This window comes from Salmo trutta, chromosome 28 (genome assembly GCF_901001165.1).
Source record: "Salmo trutta chromosome 28, fSalTru1.1, whole genome shotgun sequence".
Classification (NCBI taxonomy): Eukaryota; Metazoa; Chordata; class Actinopteri; order Salmoniformes; family Salmonidae; genus Salmo; species Salmo trutta.
Window position 1 is genome coordinate 13,381,894 of NC_042984.1, and position 6,206 is coordinate 13,388,099.

At 50.7% G+C, this 6,206-nt stretch overlaps 1 protein-coding gene across 2 annotated transcripts in view; it reads left to right on the forward strand.

Moving 5' to 3' along the window:
- Nucleotides 1-6,206, forward strand: part of LOC115165517 (RNA-binding motif, single-stranded-interacting protein 2) — a 56,565-nt gene that overhangs the window by 39,967 nt on the left and 10,392 nt on the right. The window lies entirely within an intron of this gene.

The window sequence follows — 6,206 nt, forward strand, 5'->3', positions numbered from 1 at the left end:
TGTGTGTGTGTGTGTGTGTGTGTGGGGGGACTTTCGTATGTATGTGTGTGTGGGGACTTTCGTATGTATGTATGTATGTATGTATGTATGTATGTATGTATGTATGTATGTATGTATGTATGTATGTATGTATGTATGTATGTATGTGTGTGTGTGTGTGTGTGTGGGGACTTTCGTATGTATGTGTGTGTGGGGACTTTCGTATGTATGTATGTATGTATGTATGTGTGTGTGGGGACTTTCGTATGTATGTATGTGTGTGTGGGGACTTTCGTACGTATGTATGTATGTATGTGTGTGTGCACCGCGCGGTGTGTGTCTTAGAGAGGTGCTCGGGGAGCGTGTCCCAGGCAGGCAGCTACTGCTTCCTCAGCACCCTGTACAAAGGGCTAGCCTGTTCTCCTTGTTGGTGAGGCAGGAGGCTGCGTCACTGTCTGAGCAGCTTTCTCCCCCAGCCTTCCCAGCCCAGTTACCAGGGCCCACCGGCCAGCCCCTCGGCACAATCTCAAACCACACATTTGGCAACCATAAACTCTCACACACAGCCCCAACCTCAGCCTCAGTGCCACATCATCAACAACACACACCAAACACACACACTTTAAAACCACACACATGCTGTTCCAACCATCACCGTCACACGCCAAACACCACAGAGAAGCTGATCTCCCCTTGGGCTGGATCACTGACATTCACAAAAGGGTTCTCACTAGCGTTGCAAAATTGCGGGAACTTCAACAATACATTCACTGATTTTCCAGAAATCCTGACCGGATGTCCTCCTTGTTCCGGCATTCCTTTTTTACAACCATAGTTCTCGCATACCGAATAACTCACATGTATTATTTCAGTCTGTTTGTCTGGCATTCATTAGGAGGTTTACAACCTCATTGTTCATTGGGGTTTTTACAACCTCATTGTTCATTGGGAGGTTTACAACCTCATTGTTCATTGGGAGGTTTACAACCTCATTGTTCATTAGGAGGTTTACAACCTCATTGTTCATTAGGAGGTTTACAACCTCATTGTTCATTGGGAGGTTTACAACCTCATTGTTCATTAGGAGGTTTACAACCTCATTGTTCATTAGGAGGTTTACAACCTCATTGTTCATTGGGAGGTTTACAACCTCATTGTTCATTGGGAGGTTTACAACCTCATTGTTCATTAGGAGGTTTACAACCTCATTGTTCATTAGGAGGTTTACAACCTCATTGTTCATTGGGAGGTTTACAACCTCATTGTTCATTGGGAGGTTTACAACCTCATTGTTCATTGGGAGGTTTACAACCTCATTGTTCATTGGGAGGTTTACAACCTCATTGTTCATTGGGAGGTTTTTACAACCTCATTGTTCATTGGGAGGTTTTTACAACCTCATTGTTCATTGGGGTTTTTACAACCTCATTGTTCATTGGGAGGTTTACAACCTCATTGTTCATTGGGAGGTTTACAACCTCATTGTTCATTGGGAGGTTTACAAACTCATTGTTCATTAGGAGGTTTACAACCTCATTGTTCATTAGGAGGTTTACAACCTCATTGTTCATTAGGAGGTTTACAACCTCATTGTTCATTAGGAGGTTTATAACCTCATTGTTCATTAGGAGGTTTACAACCTAGTGAGTCATTTATTTTTTGGTATTTTTACCCCTTTTTCTCCCCAATTTCGTGATATCCAATTGGTAGTTAGTCTTGTCCCATCGCTGCAACTCCCGTATGGACTTGAGAGAGGCGAAGGTCGATAGCCGTGCGTCCTCCGAAACACGTCCCCGCCAAGCCACACTGCTTCTCGACACACTGCTCGCCTAACCCAGAAGCCAGCCTCACCAATGTGTTGGAGGAAACACTGTACAGCTGGCGACCGTGTCAGCGTGCATGCAAACCCTCCCCTAACCCGGACGACGCTGGGCCAAATGTGTGCCGCCTCATGGTTCTCCCAATCGCGGCCGGCTGCGACACAGGCTGGGATCGAATCCTGGGTCTGTAGTGACGCCTCTAGCACTGCAATGCAGTGTCTTAGACCACCGCGCCACTGGGGAGGCCCTTGTCAGCCATTTCTGGTGAAATTCTCCTCTGCTTTGTTCTGATCCTGTGTGTTCCTCGTGGGCTGTGTGTGTGTGTGTGTGTTCCTCGTGGGCTGTGTGTGTGTGTGTTCCTCATGGGCTGTGTGTGTGTGTGTGTGTGTGTGTGTGTTCCTCGTGGGCTGTGTGTGTGTGTGTTTCTCGTGGGCTGTGTGTGTGTGTGTGTTTCTCGTGGGCTGTGTGTGTGTGTGTGTTCCTCGTGGGCTGTGTGTGTGTGTGTGTGTGTGTTCCTCGTGGGCTGTGTGTGTGTGTGTGTGTGTTCCTCGTGGGCTGTGTGTGTGTGTGTGTGTGTGTGTGTGTGTGTGTGTGTGTGTGTTCCTCGTGGGCTGTGTGTCTGTGTGTGTGTGTGTGTTCCTCATGGGGGGTGTGTGTGTGTGTGAGTGTGTGTGTGTGTTTGTTCCTCGTGGGCTGCGTGTGTGTGTGAGTGTGTGTGTGTGTTTGTTCCTCGTGGGCTGTGTGTGTGTGTGTGTGTATGTGTGTGTGTGTGTGTTCCTCGTGGGCTGTGTGTGTGTGTGTGTTCCTCGTGGGCTGTGTGTGTGTGTGTGTGTGTGTGTGTTCCTCGTGGGTTGTGTGTGTGTGTGTGTGTGTTCCTCGTGGGTTGTGTGTGTGTGTTCCTCGTGGGCTGTGTGTGTGTGTGTGTGTGTTCCTCGTGGGCTGTGTGTGTGTGTGTGTGTGTTCCTCGTGGGCTGTGTGTGTGTGTGTGTGTGTGTTCCTCCTGGGGTGTGTGTGTGTGTGTGTGTTCCTCCTGGGGTGTGTGTGTGTGTGTGTGTGTGTGTGTTCCTCGTGGGGTGTGTGTGTGTGTGTGTGTGTTCCTCGTGGGCTGTGTGTGTGTGTGTTCCTCGTGGGCTGTGTGTGTGTGTGTGTGTGTGTGTGTTCCTCGTGGGTTGTGTGTGTGTGTGTGTGTGTTCCTCGTGGGTTGTGTGTGTGTGTTCCTCGTGGGCTGTGTGTGTGTGTGTGTTTTTCGTGGGCTGTGTGTGTGTGTGTGTGTGTGTGTGTGTGTGTGTGTGTGTGTGTGTTCCTCGTGGGCTGTGTGTGTGTGTGTTCCTCGTGGGCTGTGTGTGTGTGTGTGTTCCTAGTGGGGTGTGTGTGTGTGTGTGTGTGTGTGTTCCTCGTGGACTGTGTGTGTGTGTGTGTGTGTGTGTTCCTCGTGGACTGTGTGTGTGTGTGTGTGTTCCTCGTGGACTGTGTGTGTGTGTTCCTCGTGGGCTGTGTGTGTGTGTGTGTGTGTGTAAGTTCCTCGGGGGCTGTGTGTGTGTGTGTGTGTGTTTCTCGTGGGCTGTGTGTGTGTGTGTTTCTCGTGGGCTGTGTGTGTGTGTGTGTTCCTCGTGGGCTGTGTGTGTGTTTCTCGTGGGCTGTGTGTGTGTGTGTGTGTGTTCCTCGTGGGGTGTGTGTGTGTGTGTGTGTGTGTGTGTGTGTGTGTGTTCCTCGTGGGCTGTGTGTGTGTGTGTGTGTTCCTCGTGGGCTGTGTGTCTGTGTGTGTGTGTGTGTGTGTGTGTTCCTCGTGGGCTGTGTGTGTGTGTGTGTTCCTCATGGGGTGTGTGTGTGTGTGTTTGTTCCTCGTGGGCTGTGTGTGTGTGTGTGTGTGTGTTCCTCGTGGGCTGTGTGTGTGTGTGTGTGTGTTCCTCGTGGGCTGTGTGTGTGTGTGTGTGTTCCTCGTGGGCTGTGTGTGTGTGTGTGTGTGTGTTCCTCCTGGGGTGTGTGTGTGTGTGTGTGTTCCTCCTGGGGTGTGTGTGTGTGTGTGTGTGTGTGTGTTCCTCGTGGGGTGTGTGTGTGTGTGTGTTCCTCGTGGGCTGTGTGTGTGTGTGTGTGTGTGTGTGTGTGTGTGTGTGTGTTCCTCGTGGGCTGTGTGTGTGTGTGTGTGTGTGTGTGTGTGTGTGTGTGTGTGTGTGTGTGTGTGTTTCCTCGTGGGCTGTGTGTGTGTGTGTGTTCCTCATGGGCTGTGTGTGTGTGTGTGTTCCTCGTGGGCTGTGTGTGTGTGTGTGTTCCTCGTGGGCTGTGTGTGTGTGTGTGTGTTCCTCATGGGCTGTGTGTGTGTGTGTGTTCCTCATGGGCTGTGTGTGTGTGTTCCTCATGGGCTGTGTGTGTGTGTTCCTCATGAGCTGTGTGTGTGTGTGTGTGTCCCTCTGTGCTCCTCGTAGAGAGGAATCACCTTCAATACAGGTCACAGTGATTAAACTATGCATAATTCATGATGTAGATTCATCTGAAATGCATTTTATAGTGTTTTAATCACATCGACACACTAATGAATATGCAAAACCGTTATGGTTGAGATTCAGATACGCTATGATACAGCTATCTTACTTTGCTGTTATTCAAATTTAGTGTGTTTGGGCAGGCAGCTAGCATACTGAGTAGAAGTGGAAAATCACTTGAATTAATCAAAAGCATAATTCAGGTATTTCAAGAAAAAGAGAGTTTCCGAGGACTTCTTGACTCTGAGTTTCAGATGGTATTTGTCATAGCTGAAGAGCGTTGGGCCAGTAACCATCATTTTACTGATATATGCAAGTCAGAAGAGCATATGAATTCAAGGTCAGGATTTTGGATGTGACTGGCACATTTTGTCATGCCCTGGTCAGATCCCCATTGGGAATATGATGGTGTGTGGAGCCATAGAAATCTCTGACCAAATCTGAAGATCTCTGTCCAAAGATCACACAATCATTGAAGAGAATATCTGTGGAGACTCAGAGCCCATTGCATAGCAATTATACTGTGATATGATATTTCCTGACTGGCGCATGAACCCTCTGTCCTATTAACACAGCTAGTCTAACACAATGGACCTGCTTTCTCTCTCCTCAGTGACTGGCTGTCTAATAACATGTTGAGGAGAGAGAGAGAGGGGGGGGGAGAGAGAGGGAGAGGGGGAGGGAGGGAGGAGAGAGGCAGAGAGAGAGGTGGTTAGAGGGAGAGAGGCAGAGAGAGAGGTGGTTAGAGGGAGAGAGAGAGGTGGTTAGAGGGAGAGAGGCAGAGAGAGAGAGAGAGAGAGAGGCAGAGAGAGAGGTGGTTAGAGGGAGAGAGGCAGAGAGAGAGGTGGTTAGGGAGAGAGGCAGAGAGAGAGGCGGTTAGGTAGAGAGGCAGAGAGAGAGGTAGAGAGAGAGGCAGAGAGAGAGGTGGTTAGGGAGAGAGGCAGAGAGAGAGGCGGTTAGGGAGAGAGGCAGAGAGAGAGAAAGAGAGAGAGGCAGAGAGAGAGGTGGTTAGAGGGGGAGAGGCAGAGAGAGAGGTGGTTAGAGGGAGAGAGGCAGAGAGAGAGGTGGTTAGGGGGGAGAGGCAGAGAGAGAGGTGGTTAGGGAGAGAGGCAGAGAGAGAGGTAGAGAGAGAGGCAGAGAGAGAGGTGGTTAGGGAGAGAGGCAGAGAGAGAGGTGGTTAGAGGGAGAGAGGCAGAGAGAGAGAGGTGGTTAGGGAGAGAGGCAGAGAGAGAGGCGGTTAGGGAGAGAGGCAGAGAGAGAGGTAGAGAGAGAGGCAGAGAGAGAGGTGGTTAGGGAGAGAGGCAGAGAGAGAGGCGGTTAGGGAGAGAGGCAGAGAGAGAGGTAGAGAGAGAGGCAGAGAGAGAGGCAGAGAGAGAGGCGGTTAGAGGGGGAGAGGCAGAGAGAGAGGTGGTTAGAGGGGAGAGGCAGAGAGAGAGGTAGAGAGAGAGGCAGAGAGAGAGGTGGTTAGAGGGGAGAGAGGCAGAGAGAGAGAGGTGGTTAGAGGGGAGAGAGGCAGAGAGAGAGGTGGTTAGGGAGAGAGGGCAGAGAGAGAGGTGGTTAGAGGGAGAGAGGCAGAGAGAGAGATGGTTAGAGGGGAGAGAGGTAGAGAGAGAGGTGGTTAGAGGGGGAGAGGGAGAGAGAGAGGTGGTTAGGGAGGGGGAGAGGCAGAGAGAGAGGGAGAGAGGCAGAGAGAGAGAGGGTGGTTAGAGGGGGAGAGGCAGAGAGAGAGGTGGTTAGAGGGAGAGAGGGCAGAGAGCGGTGGTTAGAGGGAGAGAGGCAGAGAGAGAGGCAGAGAGAGGGAGAGAGGCAGAGAGAGAGGTGGTTAGGGAGAGAGGCAGAGAGAGAGGTGGTTAGAGGAGAGAGGCAGAGAGGCAGAGAGAGAGGTGGTTAGGGAGAGAGGCAGAGAGAGAGGTGGTTAGAGGCAGAG